We start from the raw sequence: 17,649 nt of genomic DNA on the forward strand, positions 1-17,649 counted from the left end.
GGTGAGCCGAGATCGCGCCATTGCACTCCAGCCTGGGTAACATGAGTGAAACTCCGTCTCAAAAAAAAAAAAAAAGAAAAGAAAAAAAAAATCAGGTCATTGGATGAAAGAATTTATGTTCTGGTAAAGGAATTTATGATCTGGGTCTTCTAAGACTTTTTTCTTTTGGAACTGAATAAAGTGAATTACACAGACTAAGAAAATAGAGAATATGTAAGTTTATCTTTCCCTTTCTTTGGAAATAATAGTACTTCTGTTGAACATTTTGTATCACCTTTATTCTTAGCATATAAACTATAATAATCTAGACAGAGTTTTTTTTATTATCTGGATATATACAGACAAACTATTATGAGTTTTTTCTTTATAAGTTGAAATTTTTTAAAAATAAACTTTGTATTTTCATTTAGAGACAAAGCCATTTAAGTAAATCAAATTGGTTTAGATGCCTTGATACAGAATTAACTGCTCCTTTTTCTTAGTCTTCCTTGTTTATAACTGTTTCCCTTAACAGAACATTTATTTGTTCCTTTATTCATTTCTCCATCAGTTGTTTATTCAACTCTTTCTATGTGCAAGGTATTATACTTAGTACTGAAATTATAAAGGTAAATAAATCACGGATCTTTCCCTCAGAACAGCAATACAGACAAATAATTGAAATGCAATGCCAAGACATATGTCATTGGGACATAATTAAGGTGTTCAAAGAACTCACAGTATGTTATCAAGGAAGTCTTTTTAAAGCATTGCATCCAGTTGACTTTAGAGGAAGAGTATGCAATTTGCCAGTTGGATAAAAGGGAAAATAATATTTTATTCCACTTGATCATAGTCCAAATGCATAACTTACCATGGACTATTAGCTCTTCTGGAAGATAGGATATGGGGCCCTCTGGGAGGAGTTATGGATGGGGATAACCAGCACAGTATTTAGCTGGAGTAGGCCAAAAAAGAAAAGAAAAGAAAAAAAAAAGGTTAAATAATAGATGTAAGAATGAATACTGTATAGGAATTTAAAAATATACAAATATTTCTGCTCAGGGCCAAACTATTCTTCTTTTCTTCTTTGGTGCAGGTTCCAGAAACTCACCCGTCTTTCCTTTTCCATTTAAAGTCGTTACTGCCTATGGTACTTTTTGATATTACCATTAACCCTGACACACACCTCAGGTGAACTTTTTCTAAGTCTGTTGTTTCCATTTCCTCAAAGGCAATTGCTCAAGTTCCTTTTCTTAAAAGTATTTTTATATTTTTAATTATTTTTTACTGATAATTGCTGCAGGTAAACTAGCAGAGGATCAAAATATCACCAAAAATATAGTATACTGTTTTTCTTTATCCACTGTGTACTATGGAATATAGTATATTATCCCCTTTCTGGGAAAGAGCCCTCTTGGATCTCTGACTTTCATATTTATTTTGGAGTATGAATAATAGGCCCTCAAAAAATGTGTTGGTGTCTGGTTAAATCTTGTGTAACCATTAGCCTCAAGTAGCAGAGACTGCTGGCCAATCCATGAATCATTCCATATCTCCTGCCATTCTCACAAGTTACTCACTTTCCCAGCATCCTTGCAGCTAGAGTGTTCATATGACCCATCTCTGGCCATCAAACTAAGGACAAAGCTGACTAGAGGACTTCTGGAGTGGCTTGCTTTGCCTCTATTCTCTTCTTACCTTGAAGGCTGATCTGGGGGTATGGAAGCTATGTGTAGCCACAACGTTGTCCACATGCCGGAGGGCAGAAGATTAGAAGGATTTAGAAAGCCAGTTGCATTGATGATGCTGTTGAGCTGCTAACTGGCCCTCAGTCTCTTGCCCTGGAGACTTTTTATTACATGTGTCCAAATATATAAGATCCACCTACCCGTGACTGTTAGAGATTTCAATGGGCTCCTTATCACACAAAAAAGAGTGCTCACACTGAATTAAAAGTACATGCATACAAAGATTATCTGACAAATAGAAATGGACTTGTAGGAAAAACAGAATGAATAAATCAGAATAATTCTAGATTCATTATTGCTGTAGCTATAAATTGTGTTCTTACAATCTGGTGTTACAGTATGCAAATGGTGCCATACTACAAAACAAGGTGATTTAAGATGAAAAACAAACAAAACCAAACCAAACGAAACAGGAAAGCTTAAGATTTGTGGTTTAAAAATTAACAGGGTCTTAAATCTCTCAGGAAGCCAGAGCTGCAGCTTCTCATCTTGCCCTTTGCCTGACAGCTCTGCTTTTGTGTATTCTGACTTGTCATTTTAATTTTCTTCTGATCATAGCAGGAGGAGAGCCTCTTTGAATGATACTATCTTACAGTTTTGTCTCTTTCAAATCAAACTCTTTTTCCACCCATCACTGATGCAACAGCACCCTCAACCCTATGGAAGACCACAAATGCTGTAAAACTCCAATATACGCTTTACGTAGGAAGGCCAGTAAAAAAATGCTTGTAAATGAAGAAAACCTACTCAAATATAATTTTTATTAGCAACGACTTCCATTATGTTGTATGAGATGTATGAATTATAATGATTGTCAAACTCTGTAAACTATCTGGAGATATTTATTTCAAATCAAATATGAGTGACTGATGGCCCAGGACATGGCCCTCCGGAGATCCTGAGAACATGTGTCCAAGGTGGCTGGGCTACAGTTTGGTTTGATACATTTCAAGGAGACATAAGACATCAATAACTATACGTAAGATGTACATTAGTTTGGTCCAGAAAGGTGGGACAGCTGGAAGCAGGGGCTTTCAGGTCATAGGCAGATTCAGAGATTTTCTGATTGGCAATTGGTTGAAAGAGTTATTATCTAAAGACCTGGAATCAAAAAAAGAAATGTTTGGGTTAAGATAGGGGTGTGGAGACCAAGGTTTTATCATGCAGATGAAGCCTCCAGGTAGCAGGCCTCAGAGAGAACAGGCTGTAAATGTTTCCTATGGGACTGAAAGTGTCTGTTCTATCAGAAGTTCCAAAAGGGAGGAAGGTATAATGAGGCATGTCTGACTCCTCCTTCCCATCATGGCCTCAGCTAGTTTTTCAGGCTAACTTTGAAATGCTCTTGTCTGAGAGGAGAGGTCCATTCAGATGGTTGGGGGGGCTTAGAATTTTATTTTTGGTTTACATCTTGAATGATTACGGAGAAAGTTCTTCTTTCCCCATATTTTATCTTGTAATGTTTCTCTACTCTCCAGAAATGACAGAGGAGAATGTTTACAGAGGTGAAATCTCATGACAAAAGAAAAAATACAATCTAGAACTACTGGCAGTAAATATAATTAGGATAAGCACCTATCTTCAATCTTAAATTTTGAGTAGGATCTTATATCCAAAAATTCAAAGAGTTTGTGAATGTCTTTTTACAACTTCCCTGCCAAGTACTTGTCTTTCTGGTCAAATACCTCCAAGGAAATGCAACTATTTCTTCCCAAGGTAGCAGTCATGGACTTTAACTTCTCCTAGACTATTTTTCTTTATCCTAAATCAAAATATTCTTTCTGCATTTGATATACATAAGTTTATAAGCCTTTTATTTATAAACTTGTATATAAATAATAAAAGGCTTACTTATAGGCCTTTTAATAGCAAAGAAGTAATCTCTTTTAAGTGACATCCCTAATGACTTCTGAGGCTGAGCCCAACAGCTCAGAGCAATACTTCATCATCTCTTCCTGGGTATATAAATTAATTACAGTGCAGAAAATGCAGGAGAGATTGTTTTGTTTCATTTCTAACAGAGTCAATGTATGTTTGCAATGTAAGACTCTTTTGTCATTTAAGGAAATAATATGAATGTCAGGCAGTTGTGTATAATGCATTATACAGGGATGTTTAGGCCCTGATCACCATTCTTCTAACTCTCTTTTAGTTCTTTTTAAACTATCCTTCTCAGTAATCCAAGTGAATACTTAATGCTGGGCCTTATTTAGTCTATCAACAGATGGCCGTGCCAGTGGAAGAACTGAAGGAAACTTTCTCGTCTCTTGTGACTTTGGCAAGTTTCAGGACATGCCTGGCATATAAAAGTCTGATTTGTAATTATCTTTGCTCTTGCAGTTGCAAAAAAAAAAAAAAATCGAAAATAAAAACGCATGCTACAATTTGCAGTGAGTGATCTTAGGAAGGTGGGCTTAGGACAAATGTGAGTCATATCAATCCACTCTAGTGATTTATTAAATGTTAAAATTCTACACATTAGCCTTTAAATCTCAATGTAGAAAGTCATTATTTGCACGCAGAAACGTGTGTGTGCATGCACACAGATACACCCATTAAACAACTTAAGGCAGAGACTGTAGCATGCGTGTTGCATATTTTGATGAAAAGATTTTCTTACATTCATCTTTTTCAGTGTCTTTTATTGGGCACTGTTCCACATTATGCTGTTGCCATCCCAATAATTTTGTGCCTCTCTAATTTGGTTTTTGTCTAGATAATTAATATTTGTTTTGTTTCAAACACGGTGGCAATAATGCTTTTAATTTATATGTTAATTTCTTTCATCTGATTTATCACGCGAGTATGCTCTTGCCCAAATATAATCGTGAATTGTTTGCTTGCAGGTCACCTGTGTTCCAGGTGCTGTGCTAGCTGCCAGTGATACTAACAAGATACTGTGTTTTGTTGCAGTTGCCTATAAAAATGCCTTCTTCCACTAGACGAACAAATCCTCAAGAATGGCACTTATTCCCAAATACCTATTTGGGTGCATTTGAGATCTACAGGAAAGCCAGTGTGGGAGGATACTCTAGGATTAGGGAGAGTCACAGAAGACGCAGATGAAGTAGAGGCCAAAGAATGAGATAATTTTTGATGCTTATTTTACATTTGAAGGGAGGTCATTTTTCAATGGAGGAGAGAAAGAGTAAAAATTGCATTTTAAGAGAATAGGCTGGCTGCAGTGTGGAGGATGTATTAGCTGAAGATGAGTGGATACAATCTGAAATTTCCTGGTTCTGGAAAGTCTTTGCAGTTTATGAGTCTCAGGAAAAGTAAGGAGTGTTTAAATAAATTTAAAACAAACACAAATAAATGATTTGTGAATGTTTTCACATGACTGTAAAATGATTCCATTACCTGTGACTCTTACTTCAAATTAAAAAAAAAAAGGCCAAATAGCAGTGACACTACTCTTGCCCACTCCTACCTTATAAACCCTAGTGCCACTACTGCTGGACACCACTGTTTCAGCAAATAAGGAAACATGTAAGACAAAGAAAATAGGAGTCGGCATTAAAGGCTTATTTTGGTCAAGTTGTGACAAGTTGGACATTAATAATAATACACTAATTAATCGAAATACACTAGCATTTTATAATGCTACGTGTTCCTAATAATACTTAAAAGACATAAGTTCTTTAGATTACAATGATGGGTAGTTGTAATCTAAGAGGGGAAATATAATAGATTATATTTTAAAAATTTATTTCAATAAACTAAATTTTAGTGAGTTCTATGTTAATATATCTAAATCATTATATTTCCTTTTTAAATGTATGTGTGTTTATAGAGCAGTATTTTTAAAAACTTCATACATAAAGGAGAAAAATATTGGAAATTGTGAGTCAAATAGCCTAGAAAAAGCATAACTAGAAACAGGATGATTATACACAATAAGAAAGGAAAGAGAAAGGGGAGTTGAATACTGTGTTTTAAAACAATGACTTAGCCATATGTCTTAAAAAGGGAGCTTACTGCAAAAGTTTGATTTCTCTTCTCCTAGGATATAGAATTTCTAAGTGGCCCTTAAATGTAAATAATACAATAAATCATACATAATTTGTAATAATGCTGACATGCAATATCAGTATATAATAGAGATAGCATAATACATAATGAAATGTTAGGTAAGGGAGACTTAAAACATGTATCATTTATGATGGAGATATTAGGTTATAAAAATTCAAAACCTATGTAAAAGATGAGACTTGAAAGTGTCTTATTTTTATAACAAAAATAGTTTACCTCTAAAATAAGAGCTGACTTCATGGCCCGCAGTTTGAGTTAATCATTGTGGGAAAAACAAATATGTCCCAAACTGACTAAAAATCAGTTGTTTGACCAGGCATTTGAGGAAATATTTTGCTTATTGGTCTAGGGAAATTACTACAAGCCCAGAAAGACACAAAATGATGCATTAATGCAAATAATGGAAGGTATCAAGTGGAATTATAGCCTTACAGAAGAATAAAAATTAGAGGAATAACAAAAAAACGAAGTGTAAAAACTAATGTTCTATTTTAGGATAGGCTTAAGAGTAGCAATAGGTTCTGTAATAATTTTCTTTGGGTATATTGGCTACGTAAGGTGTTTGAGGTGCTCAACAGACTTAGCTTAACTAAATCTTTCACTGTAGTTTAAATTTTGTATAGGACTTAATTTGAGTAATTATGTTGAAATCACTATTCAAATGCTTGAATAGCTTTTTTTTTTTTCTTTTTTGAGAAGGGGTCTCTCACTCTGTTGCCCAGGCTGAAGTGCAACGGGCAATCTCAGCTTACTGCAGCCTCTGCCTCCTGGGTTCAAGAGATTCTCTGGCCTCAGCCTCCTGAGTAGCTGGGATTACAGGCATGTGCCACCATGCCTGACTAATTTTTGTATTTTTAGTAGAGATTTGGTTTCACCATGTTGGCCAGGGTGGTCTTGAACTCCTGTCCTCAAGTGATCCACCTGCCTCAGCCTCCCAAAGTGCTGGGATTACAGTTGTGAGCCACTGTGCCCAGCCTCAAATTCTTTTTATTAATGAATTTGTTGGCTATCTGTGTGTAACAAATTACTAAATTATCCCACAACTTATCTCATGCTTTTTGGGTTCAGGAATCCAGGCATGGGTGACTCTGACTTAGGGTTTCTCACAAGGCTGCCTTTGAGGTGTGGGTGAGGGCTACAGTCATCTGAAGGCTCGGTTGGGGCAGACTCATATCCAATCTCATGCACATGCTGTTGGCTGGTCTGAGGTCCTCCCTCACTGTTAATGGGAGAAATGTCTATTCCTTGCCTCATAGACCTCTCCATAGAGCTGCTCACGTTATGACAGTTTGTTAGCTTGTTTTCTGTTGGGGGTGTGTATGTGGGAGAGGGAAGAGTGAGAGAAAGAGGGAAAGAAAGAGAAAGAGAGATGCCAGCTTCAGCACAGTCTCTGGGAAGAAGATTACACAATGACATGAATACCAGGACATGGAATGATGATTGGAGTTATTTTAGAGGCTGTCAATCACAATTAGATACTGTACATTTGATAAAATAAAAAAATCATTCAAATGACAAATATTAAATATTAGTCACCATTTGCAAAAGCTTTTGGTAAAATTTATAATGGTAAATTTGCATTTATGTATCCCCATTAAACTATAAATTCCTAGAAATCCTTCACGGAGACTTCATCTTTTTCATCAGCAGGAAATAGAATATCTGCCATGTGGTAGGTACTCCAAAAACTCGGATTGAAGAGATGTATTAATGATCATTATTTGAGTTTGTAATCTTCATTTTATATGGCTCCTGATAGTTTTTAGAAATCCAAGTAGCAAGAATGCTTTCTGAAAACGTATAAGACTTGTGCTATTTGCCATCACTTTATACATTTTTTTGGTCATTACAGTTTTTGTTTTTTCACTTCTAATTTTGTAATTTTGGACTGTGGCCACCAGATGGCATCACCACATAAACCAAGCTCTAAAATCAAGGCTTATTTGAAAATAAGTCTTGCTGGTAAGAATAAAGTAATAACTATATTCTCATAAACTGCTGTACAAATGTTAGTAGATAAATACTGCACCTAAATTTAGCAAAATATACTGGTAGCCTTAAAAATGGTAGTACTTTTCGAGCCAATGAGTCTACTAGAAATCTACAGAAAATAACACAGGTGGACAAAACGTTGCATACTCAATATTTTACCTTAGCATTATTTTAATTGTCAAATACCAGGTAAAATCTTGTGTCCAACAATAATGAAAGGGTTAGTATATATGACACAATCATTAAAAAACGTATACACTTTCAAATGACTTTTATGAAGTATTCAATGACATGAGAAATACTTCTGACATAATGCTAACTTAAGAATTGCGTTGTAAAATAATGTGTGATTCCCATTATATTGCATAGAAATTACAGAAAGGAAACACATTAATGTAATTTTATAAGGAAGTGTTTTTTTCTCTTCATATTTCTCCTTATTACTCCAATTTTCAACAATGACTCATTGGAACATCATATGTTTATAAGAAAAATTCAAGTTAATAATAACATAACATCAGTTTTTTTAGGGCAGAGTGTGGTGGCTCATGCCTGTAATCCTAGCACTTTGGGAGGCTGAGGCAGGTGGATCACTTGAGGTCAGGAGTTCAAGACCAGTCTGGCCAACATGGTGAAATCCCATCTCTACCAAAAAATACAAAAATTAGCTGGGTGTAGTGGCTCACACCTGCAGTCCCAGCTACTCAGGAGGCTAAGGCAGGAGAATCCCTTGAACTCGGGAGGCTGAGATTGCAGTGAGCCAAGAAGGCACCACTGCACTCCACCCTGGGCCACAGAGCAAGACTCTGTGTCAAAAAAATTAAAAGCTTTTTAGTACTTAAAATTTAAATTTGTTTGTCTTCTATTATGTTAAACCACAAAAATATGCATTCATTCAGTCAGTCATGGTGGTTCATGCCTATAATCTCAGCACTCTGAGAGGCCAATGTGGGAAGATCATTTGAGGCTAGGAGTTTGAGATCGGCCTAGGAAACATAGCAAGACCCTGTCTCTACAACGGAAAAATTTTAAAAATTATCTGGACATGGTGGCACATGCCCATAATTCTTGCTACTTAGGGAGCTGAGATGGGAGGATTGCTTGAGACCCAGAAACAATTGAAAGTAGACGGTTACTGAGCTATGATCAGGTCACTGCACTGTGGCCTGGGCAACAGAGTGAAACCCTGTCCCAAACAAAACACAAAAATCAAAGAAAAAGCATTCATTTAGTAATTATTTATCTAGCGGTTTTTATATGCCAGACATTGCACCGTATGTTGATGGTTCAAAAGTGAGTAAGCCATAATTTCTGCCTTCACTGAATGTGTGATCAACTTGGACTGAGAGCTTTATAAACAGATATTTTGTAAAATAATATAACAAATACAATGCTAAGACTAACTTTCTTCATCCCGTTTGATAGTCACAACTCTTCCAATTTGAATTATTCTATAATATTTGGTTTATGTGGCTTACTGAACTTTGTACATATTTTTCATTGTATAATGATTTCCAACAGTAAATATGGCACATGAGTAAAAAACATTTACATTGGTTACAGGTATTTCTCTGTTGGAAAAGTTATTATCTACCTGTGAGAAATGGATTACTGATGCTGCTATTAAGGTAGATTATGGTAGAAAATACTGTTTAAAAAAAATCTTGATTGTTTGATTTTTCCAGCATTTGGATTGTGAGGCTGAGATAATTTTTAATAATATGGGTTTACACAAGATTTCCCCCTCTTCTCTAGAGCTCAGTGTTTTAACACAGCAGAGTTTATATGTGAAGAGGAAGAATATGTACAGGTAGCTCTTTCTGGAGAGGAGGAGTTATCTTTGGAAAGCTGTCTTTTAAGATGGGTTTCCTCTTTCTAGAAGCAGATGATTGAATTAGTATGAACAAGCACTGAGGTTTGAAGAGTCTGGAGCTCCATAGCCGGCTAAGGTATTGTTAGGACTTTAAGGTGTGAACTTAAGGGGATGTTAGGGAGATTATACAATCTCTTTTCTAAAAAGAACAGAAGAGTTCATGCTGAGGGTCTGATGGAAGACTCCCAGCTTGCCAAACACTGAAGTTGCAATTCTGATGACAGAATCACTGAGCAATCATTTTGAAAGCTGAAGGGTGGATGCAAAAATGCTTTCAATGGGCCAAGGAGAGTGAACACCCTTCCTTATTTAGGCTGCAAAATGACACTTTAGTAGCTCTCTCCCCATTCCACACAGTTCTCCAGAAAACTCCCAATCTGCCTACTTTACAGCCCTGGTATTAGATGCTTCCGCTCTTGTCATTCACCGCAAACTCACAGTGACCACCTGGCGATAAACATCCAGCTTGTCCCAGTTCTGTTCCTGGAGCTCATAGCTAAATTTGTGTGGGGCCGGGCTCAGTGGCTCATGCCTGTAATCCCAGCACTTTGGGAGGTTAAGGCAGGCGGATCATGAGGTCAGGAGTTTGAGACTAGCCTGGCCAATATGGTGAAAACCTGTCTCTACTAAAAATACAAATATTAGCCAGGCCTGGTGGCATGCACCTGTAGTCCCAGCTATTTGTGAGACTGAAGCAGGAGGATCGCTTGAACCTGGGAGGCAGAGGTTGCAGTGGGCCAAGATTGTGCCACTAACTCCAGCCTGGGTGACAGAGTGATTCCGTCTCAAAAAAAAAGAAAAAGAAAAAAATTGTGTGTGATATTCCTTGAATGTAAAAAACAAAGTGATTTGTATGGAAAGGCCTTTTAAAAAAAAATTTTGACAAACATTTCTTAATTACAGAAAAGTAGGGTGAGAATGATCACATAATTTATCCTCTTCTTCCTGCCTATAAAAGTATAAGTGAGAATTAAAATAGACTACATAAAATATAGATGTGCATTTGTCAATTGAGTGGCTTTTTGTGAATCATCTAATGCCCCTAATTCTTCATCTCTAAAACATGAACATCATTTTGGAGGATTAGATAAGATGATATATGTCAAACAGCAACAATAACAAAAAAACCCAACCCCCCAAAAACTGTGTTTGAAGCACATGATTTTTCTATATATTGGTTTGATACAGCTGGTAAATCATGGAATATGAATGACAGCACAAAGAATTGGCCAATGCTTATTTTTGAGGAGAGTCAACAATAAAAGGAATTAGTTATTTTCTCACTTTCAGTAAATAAACCAACCAAGTCGATACTTTACAAAAATATGGAATCTAAGGCAAAGTATGACTCTAAGAAATCATTTTAAAAAATGCGAAGGAAAACTCTCAAAAGACAAACAAACAAGCAAACAAACAAAAACCACCAATCTGGGTCCAAACTTTCTATTTTCAATTATTAGATGCTCTAGTACAATATCACATTCTCAAGCGAATGTTTCTTACTGGAAACCTATAGAGAGAATCCATACTCCAAAGGCCAAATTTAAAGCAAGCCAAAGATTTAAAGGTATATCTTAAATCCCTGTTATTTATTTATTTATTTATTTTTTTTGAGACGGAGTTTCACTCTTGTTACCCAGGCTGGAGTGCAATGGCGCAATCTCGGCTCACCGCAACCTCCGCGTCCTGAGTTCAGGCAATTCTCCTGCCTCAGCCTCCTTTAAATCCCTGTTATTTTAAGAATTAACTTTCTGCCTTGTTCCTAGACCTCGGATGAAGGAGGGAGAAGAGAGGAGGACGTCTTGTCAGGGTCACCTGGGCCCCCGGCACACAGTAAGTGAGCCCCTGTGTTTGAGACTTCCTGTGTGGTTTTAGCTCACCGAGCCCAAGTAGCTCCAGCTGCAGCTCTTCCTCGGGTGGGCTAGGTGTTGTTAACTTCTCAGGAAATATCTGGGTCTATTTTTATGCTGTATTTTCACAGTGTTTTTGATAATGGATTTTCAATTCTCATGAGGTTGGAGGATTGAGTTGGCATAGTAACCTAGAATTCACTTGTTATTAAATTATATATTTTATATATTATTTGCTATGATTTCTATTATTATTTGCTATTAGATATTATTTATTATTTATATATAATTTATTATTGTTTTGACTATGCTTTGACAAAATGATATGATGACATTGGCTGAGTTTTAACCAATGGATTGCCAGTGAAAGTGGGCTGAAAAGGTGAGGTACTGGGAAGAACCTAGTGGGCATGAAAAAATGCCAGTGTAAATCCACTAGGTGGAGGAGTTAGTGGAATGCATCACTGAGAATGAGATTAGAGCTCTTTGTCTAGGCTATAAATTGACCCCCTAACAGCATTGTGCCTGCTCTTGATATTATCATCATCGGGTGAGAGGCAATCCTCTACTAGCCTCAACGTGGAGATTATCATTTTCAGGTATCAAAAATTGGGATGACGAAAGAAATATAAAGCATAATTCAGTCTAGTTTTTATTTTATAAATATATAAAGAAATCCTGCTATTTGTGACAACATAGATAAACTTGGAGGACATTATTCTAAGTGAGATAAGCCAGACACCGGAAGACAAATATTGAATGATCTCACTTGTATGTGGAATCTAAAAAAGTCGAACACACAGTAAGGGAGAGTAGAGTGGGGGTTAACAGGGGGTGGAGGTTGGGGGAGAAGTTAGTCAAACTTTTCATTAGAAGATGAGTAAGATCTGGAGATCTAATGTACAGCAAAGTGACTATAGTTAATAACAACGTACTGTATACTTGAAATTTGGTAAGAGAGTAGGTCTTAAGGGTTTTTACCACATACACACAAAAATGGTGGCTAGGTGAGGTGATGGTTATGTTAGCTTCATTGCGGTAATTGTTTCACATTGTATATGTATACCAGAACATCAGGGACATTTTAAATATATGCAACTTTTGTCAATCATACCTCATTTAAGCTAGAAGAAAAAACTAATGAGATGTTAAAGAAATGATTCAACATATTCCCATTTGTATCTAGGTTAAGAAAGAATTTTATATTCAGGTATATCCTGACTTTTGAACTATGGTCAACCTCTGATCATTTAACTTTTTAGTTTCTCATTTTTATTTATCCCAGCCAGGGGATTAATGGTAGGAATTCTTCACCGCTGTGACTCATTTGCTTCCAGCGCTAGCACCAGGGGATTTCAAACTTTAATTGGCATAAAAATCCCCTGGAGAGCTTGTTAAACTACAGACTATTGGGCCTCATCTCAGAGTTTCTGATTTAGTGATTCAGGCACAGAGCCCAAGAATTCGCATTTCTAACAGTTCCCAGGTGATACTTGCTGCTGGTCCTGGAACCACACCTGGGGAACTTTTGCTCCAGCTTATTTTCAATTATTTCCCACTGAAAGTACTAATAATGCTTACCAGTACTTTTGAGCAATCTGAAAATTCCTTCCTTGGAATTGCTTTCTCTGGCAGAAAAATATTCTGTTATTTCTTAGGACAAAGCCCCAATTTGCCTTTTCTTTCCAGAGCCTTATTTTCTGATTAAATGTTTTTCCACTAATAGAATCTGTTTTCTTCCCTCATTAAGATTCACCCCTTCCTGCTGTGGGTAATGACAGATGGTACCTGCTTTCCTTGCTCTTACGAGAATCCCACTTGTGAATGAAGAAATTCAGTTCAGTTCTCTCTTGACCAGGTGGCGAGACTGTCCCTTTGTGATTCTCAATCCCACACAGGGTGTCCAAGTTTCCTACCTTCTCCTTAGGGGATTTAAAAGCGTCCAGAACTGTTGAAGTGGCAAGTTGTCCACAGGTGACAGATAGATAGAACATGCATGACTTTGTTTCTGTCCCATCCTGTCCAAAGATTCTCTGTTAGCATCCACTACCACTTGATCTTACAGTCTGCTTTTCTGCCTTCCCCTTCCCAATGCCTGGGGGAAAACATTGGGTTCAACAAGTGAACTTCAGACTCTTCAGAGTATTTTCTTTGCAAATTATCAAGAAGGAGTGCCTGGCTGGGATATGAATGAGAGGGAGGGAAGAACCTTGAGAATAAGAAAACAACTGGTCTGTTATCCCTATAACTCTGTCTCTCTATATTTGGATATTAACTCACACATACATTTGTTCACTCAGACATTCTTTCTTTCCACAAATATTTATTGAGCCCTGTGTGCCTTTTGCTAACACTAACCACCACTTTTTAAGAGATTGATTTCCCTCCCCATATACTATTTTCTAGTTAAATTCAAATGATATTCATTATATATTAAACATATATTTAAATGTGCACTAGTATAATATATATGTAAGGAGTGTGTTTATTGTGTATGTGTTTTTGTTTTTATCCAGAATCACCAAGAGTTAAAATACTTTTTTTTTTGCTTTAAGGTGCTATATTTTATCGAACACATTTTTGGAGTCTCTCTACAATGTTCTGCAGTTACTGTGTGCTCTTCTCTATGTGTCTACCTGATAACACATATGACATATGAAATTTTACAAATGTGTTTGTCTAATATTCTCAAATGCATGACAATGTGCAGATTAAATATCTGGAAGCCAGAATGAAATATTATTAGAAATTGTTACATAAAAGTACAAAGAAGACAAATGTCACCATTTATAATTACTTAAAAATTCTTTTAAAGGTTAAATTCTTTTAAATACCCTTCCAACCATTTTTAAATTAGAAAAATGCTTGTTTAACTAAAATAACAATTTAAAATACATTATACATTTAAAAAAAAATACATTATAGATTCTATACTAAAACTTAAAATTGCAGATAATTACAAAGGAAAAAAGTTTTTAAACCCAAAATGTTATACGTAACTGAGAAATAGTCATTGTGAATATACAATCTACTAATGTATTACAGTTGGAAATATATACAGATGAATAAGTAGAAACATAAAACAGAAATGCATTTAGTAAAGTAGAATTATACTATACATATTATGCTTTAATTGCAAAAAAGCATTAAATTTTTTGTTAGCAGGATCTAGTAGAAAATAAAAGAGAAAATTAAACTAAATAAATTAATATTTAGAATTTTTTTTTAACGTAAGACATTATTTCCTAGGTCTTCCCTTTTAAGATTAAGAAAAATATTATTTTTACGAAGTATTTGAAGTCACTAGTCTTTTATTCTTTAAATACGTGTTTTACTTTAGCAAAGATTGTTTCCCTGGTATAAAAATGTGAAGGCTTTAACATTTTCATATCTCCTGCCTCAATTTCTAAATGTATTAATTATATCATTATTTTTATTGTCTTTATGTGGATAAAATTCACATTAAGTTATGTAGTCATCATTTTCAGATTAATATAGTATGAATTATATTTAAATCAATTTAAGATCATCACCATTCATTTTCTATGCCTGATTTTCTTATTTTGATTCGATTTTTAGTTAAAAATTATCACAGATTCTTATTTTATAAGCACGTGAAATAAAATATATAAAATGTAACCTACAATTCACTTAGTAGAGTGCCATCATTGAAAACCATCCAGAAATATATGTTTACAAAGGACTTTATTCCAGCAGAGCAATATTATAATGATAACTCAAAAATAATGTTTTAACAGAAACTGAACTAGTTAAGGAAAAGTCATCTTGCATGGACTTGTGCTTAGAAAACAAAAAGCCACAGAGATAATTGCTCTTATCTGACAACAAGAAAAATCCAGATAATGTGTAAAATCTAACTTTATCTGAGCACATCAGACTGCTGATGTCACAAGGCAACCACTTAAGCTGAACTCCAAGGGGCACATGCACCACTAAGGAGAGATGGGACTCACAGATCGTTTTATTTTTTGCCGAGCATAAGAGGAAAAGGTGGCAGCCATAAAAGTAAAATAATCGCTAAATTTTGAACAAAGTCTTAAGCTCTGTTGGGCTTTCATGTGTCACTCAGAATCCTAGCTGCAAGGGGAGTCTCCAGGTTGTTTCCACAGGCCTCAAGTGGGAGCTCATTAGAAGGCCTGGGGCAGGGCAAAGCCAGAGAAAGCCCCTTAGCCATGCCGACCTCACGGCAGGAAACCTCAGCATTTCCCTGCACCTTTTCTCGCTTGAAGCAAAACCTTTAATATGCTTAGGGAGGGCCAATAAACCCTCCTGCTCCCAGGAATCAGACAGAGTTTGAGTGCTTTTAGAGAAGCAGTACAAGCAAAACATTTCTTCCCTTGGGGGAAGGGTAGGATAAACCTGTTTTTCTCCTGGTCTTAGAGAATGTAAAGTGATGCAAAGAGAAAGCTAGAAACAAAATTTATTTATAGCAGAGAAAAGAGGAGGAAACCACCATACCTCCCACCACAAGCCTTGCACCAAGCAACACACAAAAACAGTCTACAGCTTGAAGAGGGGCAGAAAATCCCCCATTACTGATCCTACACAAAAACATTCTGCTGTTGAAGGAATGGGAGAAGCAAAACATGTTCAAACTGAGAGAAGAGCAGGAAATCCTCTGGGGTCAAGGATCCCCCACAGTGACACAGGGGCAGAGATCTGCTACGCCTGCAGAGGAGAAATTCTTTCCTGCCCAAGATTCCCCATAGATACAAGAAGAGCTTGACTGCTGAGGAGGACGTTGAGGAATGCCGAGGAAGCCACACTCCTGAGGCCAAGGTACACAGGGCCTTGCCCAAGACTGCGAATAAGCCAAAATAAATTAGAATTTCTCTTTCCTCCCAACACTATCATTATTTTCACATAACAAGGCACAAGAGAGGAGGGTCAAGAGTTTAGAGAGAGAACCCTTTCACAGTGCAGGTGTGCAGGGCCTGCTGAAATCAGAACAGAACCCTAATAAAAACCCTCCCGCTCCCCAGACCCTGCACATCACTGGGAGAATGTGAAGTGTATTAAAGGTGACTACGGGAACAGTGAAACATAAACTAGCTCAACACTTCACTTTAATAGAGTTACAGAAGAGGTATCTCCATGCTGGCCTGACATACAGCGTTTGCCATTCAATAAAATTATAAGAGACAAACACACAAAAAAACAAGAAAAGGACCTGTTGCCAGAAAAAATATTAGCGGAAAAAAACTCATATATGTGTGTTCAAGATGTTGGAATTATTGGTGAGAAACTTAAAATAACTTCTTAAATATGTCAAAGAAACTGGAAATTTTAAAAACATGCATTGATATATGCTGAAATTTTTCAGAGATGAAAAATTTTTTAAAGAGTCAAATGGAAATGACAAGGATGAAACCACGATATCAGAAATAAAGAATTCCTTCCATGTGCTTATTAGGAAACTGGACACAGGATGGAAAAAAAAAAAAAATCAAGTGAACTTGTAGAGTAACAGAAATTACCCCAACTAAACTACAAAGAATAAAAAAGAATATAACAGGTCATCCAAGAGTTTAGAGACAATAAGAATTATAATTTCACACCTGAAACTTTGCGGATCGGAAGATGATAAAGTGACATTTTTTTTTATAGTGAAAGAAAATTCTGTCAGTTACTACAACAAAGATAAAGAATATTACATAATGTTGATGAGATCAAAAGCAATAAGATGACATATGATTCCAAATACATACATACCTAGTAACAGCTCTGAAGATACACAGAACCAAAACTGTTACCTATTACTGGTGGAGGGTGTCCAGATTCCTGGCATTTTGAACAAATAATTGGATAAACGCACAAACAAAGCAATGAAAAAAAAAAAAAGCACAGATTTATTGAAACTAAAGTACACTCCACAAAGTGGGAGTGAGAGAAAGCAGCTCAAGAGGCTGGTTACAGACTTTTCTGGAGTTTAAATACCCTCTAGGGGTTTCCCATTGGTTACTTGGTTTGCACCTTATGTAAATAAAGTAATGGCCTGTGACCAGTCTGATTGGTTGCTGAAGGTGGCCAATCAGAGGCTGAAGTAAAATTACAAAGTTACACATAAAGACTTGGCCTGTGATCAGTCTGATTGGTTTCAGGAGGGACCCAATCAAAGGTACTTTCATTTTTCATCTTCAATGCTGAAAAGGGG

At 36.2% G+C, this 17,649-nt stretch overlaps 1 long non-coding RNA gene across 2 annotated transcripts; it reads right to left on the reverse strand.

Annotated features, from left to right (window-relative positions):
- Positions 1-17: 17 nt before the first annotated feature.
- LOC108295847 lies at positions 18-17,423 on the reverse strand. 2 transcript variants are annotated; one of them, XR_001821608.2, is made up of 3 exons: positions 17,208-17,419; positions 13,391-13,653; positions 18-937 (listed from the first exon to the last, which is right to left on the reverse strand). It is a non-coding gene; the product is annotated as an uncharacterized LOC108295847 (long non-coding RNA). The 2 variants fall into 2 exon arrangements; XR_001821609.2 differs by lacking the exon at positions 18-937 and having other exon boundaries at positions 12,490-13,653; positions 17,208-17,423.
- Positions 17,424-17,649: the final 226 nt, after the last annotated feature.

The sequence above is a fragment of the Cebus imitator genome, unplaced genomic scaffold (genome assembly GCF_001604975.1).
Source record: "Cebus imitator isolate Cc_AM_T3 unplaced genomic scaffold, Cebus_imitator-1.0 Scaffold660, whole genome shotgun sequence".
Classification (NCBI taxonomy): Eukaryota; Metazoa; Chordata; class Mammalia; order Primates; family Cebidae; genus Cebus; species Cebus imitator.